This window comes from Polistes canadensis, unplaced genomic scaffold, assembly GCF_001313835.1.
Source record: "Polistes canadensis isolate GaletaPanama2010 unplaced genomic scaffold, ASM131383v1 scaffold_90, whole genome shotgun sequence".
Taxonomy (NCBI): Eukaryota; Metazoa; Arthropoda; class Insecta; order Hymenoptera; family Vespidae; genus Polistes; species Polistes canadensis.
Window position 1 is genome coordinate 204,133 of NW_014569637.1, and position 10,431 is coordinate 214,563.

The 10,431-nt window shown below is 33.7% G+C and overlaps 2 long non-coding RNA genes across 4 annotated transcripts in view; both read right to left on the minus strand.

Annotated features, from left to right (window-relative positions):
- Nucleotides 1–9,709, minus strand: part of LOC106787020 — a 9,911-nt gene extending 202 nt beyond the window's left edge. Inside the window, exons 1-3 of one of the 3 annotated variants that reach the window (XR_001381730.1) lie at nucleotides 9,241–9,709; nucleotides 5,981–6,261; nucleotides 126–696 (exon numbers count right to left, since the gene is read on the minus strand). This is a non-coding gene — a long non-coding RNA (uncharacterized LOC106787020). Of the gene's footprint in view, nucleotides 1–125; nucleotides 697–5,980; nucleotides 6,262–7,832; nucleotides 8,139–9,240 lie in introns of those variants that run through there. The other 2 variants (XR_001381728.1, XR_001381729.1) reach the window with 2 other exon arrangements.
- On the minus strand, nucleotides 6,274–7,798 carry LOC106787022. The gene is made up of 3 exons (XR_001381732.1): nucleotides 7,785–7,798; nucleotides 6,760–6,790; nucleotides 6,274–6,486 (listed from the first exon to the last, which is right to left on the minus strand). It is a non-coding gene; the product is annotated as an uncharacterized LOC106787022 (long non-coding RNA).
- Nucleotides 9,710–10,431: the final 722 nt, after the last annotated feature.

The following is a 10,431-nucleotide window of genomic DNA, read 5'->3' on the forward strand; positions in this document are numbered from 1 at the left end:
TATATATATATATATATATATATATATATATATATGTATATATATATTTGAATATATTTTATATATTCTAAATATATATATATTTATAGATATATATTTATGTGTAAATTTTTTTAATCACGCACTATATAATAAATATAATATTTGTTTCCTATCGAATAATTCCCTGCCCTTTATATCCTCCCTTTAACATATTTTCTATCTCATCGACGATATCTCCACAAATAACAACACGCACCAAGTGTTCCTCCTTCCTATTCTTCTTCTTCTCCACCTCCCCCGCATCAACCTTCTCCCCCGTCCCCACCTCCTGCCACCCCTAGTCCACCAACACCTTTTATTCGTCAAGCTGACGTTATTGCCGGTGCTATCGCTTTTGCTTTTGCTTTTGCTTTTGCTATTGCTATTGCTCCTTATTCTTCTATGAAAAAGTTCATCCCAAGTCGACCTTCTTCTTCTCTTCCTTCTTTTACGCCACTTTACGTCTTCCTCTTCCTTTTCCTCTTCCGCCACCACCTCCTCCTCCCCCTCCTTCTCCTTCTCCTTCTCCTCCTCCTCCTTTAGCTTCCTCGAAGCTTTTTCTCGCCGATACGCCGCCGTCTCGATTTACGTCACCTGCGTTTTTCTCTGTGCTCTTTCAAAGAAATTATCCCAATGCTGTTTGGTAATATGATTTTTCCTTTCTTTTTTTTTGTCCTTTTTTTTTTTTTATTATACTTTTAGTTGTCTTCTTCATACACACACATATATACGCAAACACGAGATCATCCATTTACTCATACATTCGTAAATGTTTACACAAACAAAAATATGCAGATACATATACAGACGTAATAATGCAGATATACATTCATACGTATACATACACACGTAATAATGCAGTTATACATTCATACGCATACATATACACGTAATAATGCAGATATACATTCAACCACAGATATACACATATACACATACACACGTAACATGTATTCTCCGTTCGTCCTATCCTCTCGACCTTCGAACTACCCTTCTTTTTTACATCGACCCTTTTTTTTTTTCACTTTAACGATAGATTTGTTTGGTCCGAGGACGCGGCAAACGTGACTTAAAATATCGTGTCGTCTTTTCTGGGCTTCCTTATATTAGTAAAAGTGATTGAAAACGATCATCGTCGAAACGTCGACCTTACTGACATGAGTTTCTACGCGTACTGACCTCGATCGATCCCGTTGCAGACCGAGAGAGAGAGAGAGAGAGAGAGTGCTATGTTTATTTACTAAAATAAGTAAGAGCTTTTTGTAAAGTGTTTACGTGGGCTTCATTTAACAATCCATACCATCTGTTAAAGACACTTTTAAACGATGTTATACATGATTTTTTTCTATTTTTTCTTCTTTTCTTTTTTTCTTTTTATCTATCTATCTATTCGAATAAATAAATATCTCATAGAAAAGTTTATATTAAATTTCATGGTAATAATATTAATATTACAAACGAATTTATGATAGATTGTATCGTGTAATATGATATTAATCTAAAAATTGTGACTCTCGTTATGTGAATTATATTATATATTGATAATAATAAAACAAAAATAAATAAAAAAAAAGTAATAATAATATAAATGAAATTTGGAAGAAAAATGTATGGGAATATAATTTTGTCGGATATACATTTGAGATATGCATTAATTTTATTTGAAAATATATCGTTAAATTTATTCGATATTATTTTCATCGAGTACTTTACTTATGCGTGTATCAAATATATTCGTTGTTTTTATTATATTGTTGAAAAATTTATCTTTCATTTTCTTTGTTCTTTTTTTTTTTTTTCTTCTTTAATTTCAACGAATCATTATAATTTTTTTTCCTATTTAATGAATCCTTATCGTGTTTGGCTACTTCAGACGTAAGGAAGAAGGGATGCAAACGATTATTAGTTTTATATCATCTCGTTTGCATTTTATCGTAGCTGATAACACGAAAGTTAGAAAAACGGGAGGAGAAAGAGAAAAAATGCTATTCTTTTTTTTTTTTTCGCAAATCGTATCCAAAACGCACGATGCCGTTGCAGCACGCGGCGATAATCGTTAACGGTATAATAAAGATTTTAACGAAACCGTAAAGGGGAATAATTTGTTACAACCTGTTGGCTTTTCATACCTATTCAATTACACGCAGCGTAATAATAAAAATAACGCGATTTCCCCTTTGGGTCTAAATTAAAAGAAAAAGAAAAATGAAAGAAAAAAGAAAAGAAAATGTACGCGCTTATTTTAATCTCTTTTTTATTAATGACCAAGACACACACACACACACAGTTCGTTTTATCGCGTTGAAAAATGTTAATATTAAAATAAAAGAAAGAGTAATAAAAATGCGCGTAATGTGTGACGTGTATGTAACGCACTAAAGACTCTTTTTTTTTTTTTTTCTATCAAAGAAAAATAATTTTGTTATCAATAAACTCGATAGGGGTGATTAGAAAATATTCGAATAAATTTGAAAAATTCATTTAAATTTCTCGTAATATTATTTTCTGAATTAAGCACGTTCACCTTGCGAACTCTCGAGTTATCAGAATGCCCTTTAAACACGAACCAATTTTTGCATAAATCGATATAACTTCCATATTATTTCTTATATAATATTTTAATATAAAAGGTGTTGTTTATTCTTAACGATGGAGATACTGCACGTTACGTCTCTACTCGTCATAAAAATAATTCTATTCTATTTCCAACGAAATATTTAATACGTCCATATATAAAGAAAAAAAAAAAAAAGACAAAAAAAAAGGAAACCTGATTTTTAATTTTCATTTTCCCGAGATATTAGAAAAATATACAAACTTTCGTTAGACATTCTTTTGTACGATGAAGAAAACAATTTCAGAATAACTATTATTATTATTATTATTTTTATTACTTATTAACAAATTATAATCCTTGAAAAATTAGAAATATTCTAACCCACCCTAACAATTTAATATTAACAATTTTTCTTCTATAAAGAAATTAAAAATAAAAGTAAAAATTGTAATAAAACAATCGTACTATCTCTTTAACGTGAATCAATATAACACAATGAATTAATATTATTTGTGTTATTTATTTATTATAGCACGAAATCTTTAGTCATTCTCTTTAAACACCGATCACAAAATGGAAAGTTGAATTTCGTAGATGGCAGCCAGTAGCCTTCGCAAATTGACCAGCTTCTAAATTATTAGATCGACCGTAAAGTTATCCATCCCCGTTTATATAGTGCGAGGTTCACACGTTCTATATATAAACTAAATACTCGCGCTCGTGTCAAACGACGCAAAGAACCACGATTATCGACTTGTATATGTGCACGAGTATGTATAATACGTGTGTATGATATCGATTTATCTTGAAAATCACTATAAATTGACACGATAATATAATACCCCTCTAATATCCCCCTATAATATTTGGGTATTCTTGTTAACACTAAACCAACCTTCATGTATAATATCCATTGCCACCATTGCCACCATAAGCAGTCAAATGATCAGTTTAATGAAAAAAAAAACAACAACAACATCATTTTAATATAAAATATAATTTCAATTATAAATTAATTGGTTTTTAATTAATGATTAAAATTCAATTGAATGTGTGTGTGGTGAACAAAATTTTGTCTTTTATTTAGAAATAAATGATATATATTTTTTTACATATTATAGTATTATTATAAAATTACAGAATGTGAACATTTGATCACGCATGAGATAGGTTTAGTGTTAAGAACAAACACGTAGGTGTTATAAATTTAGGTTAAACGTATCCACGATACAAATTTTTATCTAATTTATCGAGTACACAACAAAGTTTCCTGATATAACATTTAAAAATACATAACTAATAAATAAAAAAAGGAAAAAAAAAGGAATCAATCTCTCTCTCTCTCTCTCTCTCTCTCTCTTTGGCGCAACGATTTATTCAAAAGAACAGATTAATCTCGTTAAGAACGAATACGTGGGTGTGTACGCGATACAAAATCTGGGTTACGTGTATCTTTAACACCCAAAATCTATCCGCGTAAAGAAGAAAATTAAACAAAAGATATTGTTCGTTTTAAATTTGCTGATAATATAAAAATGTATGGATAATTATAAAAATGTAATTAACAATAAGTCGTCGAGCAAAAGGAAGGAAAAAATATTAATTTTATGACATATATAAAATATATTAAAATAATTTGTATTATTATAATATATAAAATATATTAAAATATATTAAAATATATCAAATGATATATATTAATATATTAAATAATAATATATTAAATAATAATATATTAAAATGATTTGTATTATCGAATAAATTTGTATTATTTTTTGAACGCGCGCGTATATATCCACTGTGATAAATAATCGGGGCACAAAATATAAAAAAGAAGAAAAAAAAAAGAAGAAGAAAAGAAAAGAAAGAAAAAAAAAATAATAATAATAATAATAATAATAATAAATCTTTTTCTCTCATTTTACTGTAAAGATTTATTAAAAGAAGAGACTCCCGGGTCGAATTTAAATGCATGCTGAAACGAAAAGCTTTCTTTGCTGAATCGTTTCATTAAATGTGCAAGACCTTATCCCGAAAAGGAAGGAGCCTGACGACGACGACGACGACGACGACGAGAGAAGGAATCCTACGACTACGGAACAGAAACCGCACGAAATTAATCCGTTTCACTACGGCATTAAAAATAGTTCTGGGTCGACGTAAATCGATCTCCTTTGTCGAGGAGGAACGCACCGAGGAAAAATAAAGTCAACGCTAAACGAGGGGGTTTCTCTCGATAATTCACGATTTTTATATCGTAGGTATTAAAAAAAACAAAAATTAGAAATAATAAATAAATAAAAAAGGGCAAGAATTTAAAAAATATTCTTTTCGTTTTCTTTTTTATTTTTATTTTGAATATCCAAACGTTACGCGTATTTTTATCTCGTATATTTTTTTCATCTATTATTTCTTTACTCTTTCTCTTATATCATAACAAAAACAAAATAAGTTTAGCGAAATAATCGAGAATTAATAAGATGAAATTTGGTTCCATTATAAACTGCAAACGTTATAACATTATCACGTACAGTTTCTCATGATTAATGACACGATAAATACAATATACACGAGTTTTACCGATAATAATATACCAACTGCAAATGTGCAAATTCTCATTTTCAAATCTAGTCCTTTCTTTACTCTCTCTCTCTCTCTCTCTCTCTTACGTACGAAGATTGAAATAATAAAAGGGAGACATAAACGGGGGGGGGGGGGGGGGAGACGTAGAACTCTGATCGACGAGAATAAAATTACTTTGATGATGACATATACTCTCTTGCTAGGTAAAATGTTACCTAGGTATAAACAGACACGTTAAATGATGAAACATTAGGGAAATAAGAGGACAAATAATAAATATATAAAACGATAAGTGAAAAAAAACAAATACAAATTACAATAATCGACGATTATATAGAACAAATTTTATTACTCGTTTTTGTTTTTTTCTCTCAATTGCACAATTGAGAAATTAATTAATCATTCAATGATCCACATTTTCACGCACATTTTTTCGTTCAATTAATTTATTTATATATTTTTATATAATACGTCGTACGATATAATATAACCAAATTTCACAACGTTCTCGCGCGTTATAATTGAATAATTAATGTATTAATAATAAAATAACTAATAAATTAATCGATCTGACACGTTACGTTGAATTAATTAATTTATTTCTAATTTGGGCGTGTGCGAGATTCGAAACCAAAAAAACCAAAATTTATTTCTTTTTTAAATTAATCAATGAACAAGAGTGTTCTCGTCGAATCCCATTTCGTTTCTAATTCGTTTGATTTAATATTTCTTTGATATCTCAATCATATATTCCTCACATACATACACACGCATACATCAGACACGTATACTCTTTCTCTCTTTCTCTCTCTCTCTTACCTCTTAACTTCAGTAGATCAATGCACTCGTTGAAGCGAACTTTCACCGGTCATGCATGACGTGGCAAGGGGAGGAGAAGAGAGAAAACAGGTAAATTGTTGATACGCACTGCACTCTACTATCTTTTTACTTATTTCTTCTTCTTTATTTTCCTTTCTTTTTTTTTCTTTTTTAACTTCTTTATCTCGGCAACGAAAAACCAACAACAACAGTCCAGGATTTCGTACGTAATCCTTTAGATTTTAAAACCGGCACGAGATAAACTACCTTCTCGTATGATACTAAGCACCAAAAAATAAAACAAATATTTCGTAGAAATTATCGTACGAACGAACGAACGAACGAACGAACGAACGATGAACAAACAAATTTTCCGATTTTCCAATCACCCCTCCACCCCTCCCTCTCCCTCTTCTACATCTATTATCTTTCTCCTTGTTTTTTTACATGAATACAATTCAATGTGATAACTCGTAGCAAAAGGATTCGATTTATTTAAACTCCTCCTTTTGTTCGTTCGTGTAATTAAAAAAAAAAGAAAATTAACCCCAGAGGAAAAACAATAGAAAGAAAGAAAAAACATGATAATAATTGGAAATAAATTAATTGGAAAAAAGAAAAAGATAAAACAAACACAAGAAAGACACGCAGGCAAGCAAGCAAGCAAGCAAACAAACAAGCAAGCAAGCAAGCGCAAGCACGCAGAGAAAACGCGTTTACATTCACTAAAACCTCGGCTATCGTCCCACTGACACACTTAATCTCGCATTCATACCAACCACCCCTTTTCAGTGATCCTCTTCGAACCCCCTTTTGAACGAGCGAAAGATTAGATCGTTCGTTGATGAACGAGGAAATGAATAAGACGGATTTTTTATTTGAATAAATCAATGTAGATAGATAGATAGATAGATAGATAATTGGATAGATAGATAGTTGGATAGATAGATTGAACTTTAAAGGAACTTAGAAAATTTCTAATGAAGTGACCACAACCATTGATGATCTTATCAAGAGGGTGAGAAGCCGCGTGTTTGGCAAACGCTCGATCCAAACTCTACAGGTCGCCTTCTAACGGTTTACATCGACGAAATAACGATGTGAGATATGTTACAAACATATGGGATTAATGGGGAAAAATAAATTGAGATAATAATTTGAAGAAAATAAATATAATCGTGGTAAAGTATGTGCCACGTGTTATCTCACGAAAAAAACGAAACGAAACAAAAAAATAGAAAAGAAAGGAAATGGAAGAAAAGCAACTACAATTTGACGTACGATCTGTTACGTTAAATATCACGTAAAAACATTCAACCTCGGGAGAAGAAGAACTAGAATTGAACGAGAATGAGAAAAAGAGGAAAAATTAGTAGAAGAAAATCTAAATAAGATCCCTAACTGTTCGTTATTTTTTGATGTTTAATAAAAAAAGAAAAGAAAACGGGGGCGGGGGGGGGGAAGAAAACTTATTCGTGACAATATAAAGGGTACACCATGAGATAAGTTGTCCTAGTGGTATCCTAGTCGTTAGCGATAATCATCGTTGGAACGTCGTATCAACGACCTTGGGCTGAGTTCTTCTTACGGTTGGTGGTGCAGAAGAAAAGGGATGCATTTTAAGTCGTAAAGAATATTAGATTCCTGTCGGTTGTAATATAACACGGAACACGGAGGAAAAGAAGAAAGGAAGAACGAAGACGACGAGATGATTGACAACACTGAACACAAACACACACACACACACACACCGTTTATCTCTGGTAATATTACGATATGCATATGCACATATATATACACGTACATAAACGTATGTATGTATTTATGAATATATATATATATATATATATACATAAAACCATCCACTTTTTTTTCCTTAAGAAATTTTCTTTTTGGTCCACGTTCGTAAAAAGTTAATAAGTAGTTGAAAAAAAAAAACCGTTTCAAAGGATGGAAGGACGCGACGCGAGGGATTCCGCAGGACGTTCTTGGTCAAGCAGGAGCGTCGAACCTGGACGTACCCATCGCTGACACCACGGCACGATGTCGGCCAATGGGATCGCGCGATCTCAGCCGCATTGGCGGTGCGTGAGAGAGATCGCGGGGTAAGAGAGGCAACACACGACGCCGCACGCCGTCTGCACCACCGAATGCACCCACCCACCTTTACCTCACCCCTTTCGAGCTCTATTCCCCTCTTTCACCATCAACCACCACCTCCACCTCCACCTCCACCTCCACCTCCACCTCCTCCAATGCTTCCTTCCTTCTTCTCCTTCTCCTCTTCTTCTTCTTCTTCTTCTTCTTCTTCTCCTCCAACACCACCACCTCCACCTCCTCCTACTCCTCCTCTCACGAAAAAAAGGTCCGTCACCTGCACACGATCCTTCCTTCCTTCCTTCCTTCCTCCTTTCCAAATGATTTCTAATCACCGATTATATTATTAACATTAGAAACTTATCTAATTTCTTTTCCTCCACGCCTTTTTCTTTCTTTCTCTCTCTCTCTCTCTCTCTTGTTTTCTCTCTCTCTTTCTTTTCTTCTTCTTCTTTGGAAAAAACCAACTCGATGATTTCCTTCCTTCTCGGTTATCAATAGATGAGAAGGAGGAAGAAAAATAAGAAAATGTGTGTAAATGAAATGAAATGAAATGAAATGAAAAGGGAAGAGAAGAAGCCCTTTCGTGTCTACGCTCGTTTCGACACTTTTAAAGGATTCAAATCGTATTCCGACCGGTCCTCGAGGTCAACGCGGCCTAACCGTAACAAGCACACGTTTGTTTCACCGTTACTACGAAAACGGGAGAGGACAGAGAGAAAAAGAAAGAGAAAGAGAGAAAGAAATAGAAAGAAAGATTGATAGACGAATAAGAGAAATAGAAAATGAGAGAGAAAGAAGGAAAGAGATAAAGAGAAAAGAAGAGAGAGAGAGAGAGAGAGAGAGAGAGAGAGAGAGAGAGAGAGAGAGAGTGAAATAGATAGATGATCGACGATAGTGATCATTCACTCATTTCATACATTCACTTTCTCTCTCTCTCTCTCTCTCTTTCTATCTTTCTTGTTTCCTCTCTTTACATTCGTGTTAAATCTCGATATACATGTTGAAATTAATTAAAAAATTAGCGAAATTAGAAGAAGAATAAAAAAAAGAGAGAAAGATTTAAGAAGAAAAAATTCGTGCTTGTATGCGTGCGTGCGTGCGTGCATGCGTGCATGCGTGCGTGCGTGCGTGCGTGCCTTGGGGAGAACGCTGATGCCTACGAGTCCTCGTCACGATTATTGTTCTTGTTGTAGTTGATAATAGTTGTTATTGTTGTTGCTGTTGTTCTTATGATTCTGCTTGGTTTTTTTCTTTTTTGTTGTTGTTGCAATAATTTCGTCGTCTGGTTGGTGTGATCGTAGTAATAGTAAATAGTAAATAGTAGCAATTAGTAATAGTATATTAGCAATAAAGAAGAATAATTGTCATGAGTGTGTGTTGACACTGATTATTATTATTATTATATATATCTTTTTTTCTATTTTTTATGATCGAGCAAAGTGACAGTAATAATAGTACTAATAATAATAGTAGCAATAGCAATAGTAATAGTATTAATAGCAGAAGAAAAAATAAGAATAAGAAGAATAAGAAGAATAAGAATTCTTGTTGTACTAGAAAGAGACAGAGATAGTAATAGATGTAATGATAATAGCAGAAGAAGAAAAAATAGAAGAAATAGAAATAGAAGAAGAAGAAGTAGAAGAAAAAGAAGAAGAAGAAGAAGAAGAAGAAGAAGAAGAAGGGGGTCGGGTGTAATGGAAAAAGGCACCCCGACTGAAAGAAAAGCGGGCGGCCACGAGACTCCCGCGCGGAGCCCAACGTTTCGCCTCACTGCCGGGCTCACTGCAGGCTCTGACGCACCAAGCTTGCCTCCTCCACCACCTCCATACCAACCTCATCCTCCTCTCTCTCTCTCTCTCTCTCTCTCTCTCATCCTCTTCCTCCTCTATTCCTCCACCTCCAACCCCTGGCAACCACCTCTCTCTCTCTCTCTATCTCTCTCTTTCCCTTCGCGTACAACCTACCATCTACCTGTGTATACACCACACTGTTCCCCTCAGTTTGCCTCTTCCTCTTCATCCTCCACCTCTTACTCTTACCCCCACTACCTATCCAATACCTCCCGCTCTCACCCTCAGCCACCCTTTCTTCTACCCAACGGTACTCGGTTTCGCGCGCACATAGTCGCATATACTCGTTAGAAAGAGAGAGATGGACTATTCGACACACCTGCGCCCTATCCACCACTGAGTATTCCATCTCTCTCTAAATCCTCCCTCTCTCTCACTCACTCTCTTGCTTTCTTCCTTTCTTTCTTTCTTTCTTTCTTTCTTTCTCCCTACCCCTATCTAAAACCACCCTTCTACCTTACTCCCACCTTATTCCCTTTTCCTTCTTACACATTCTTT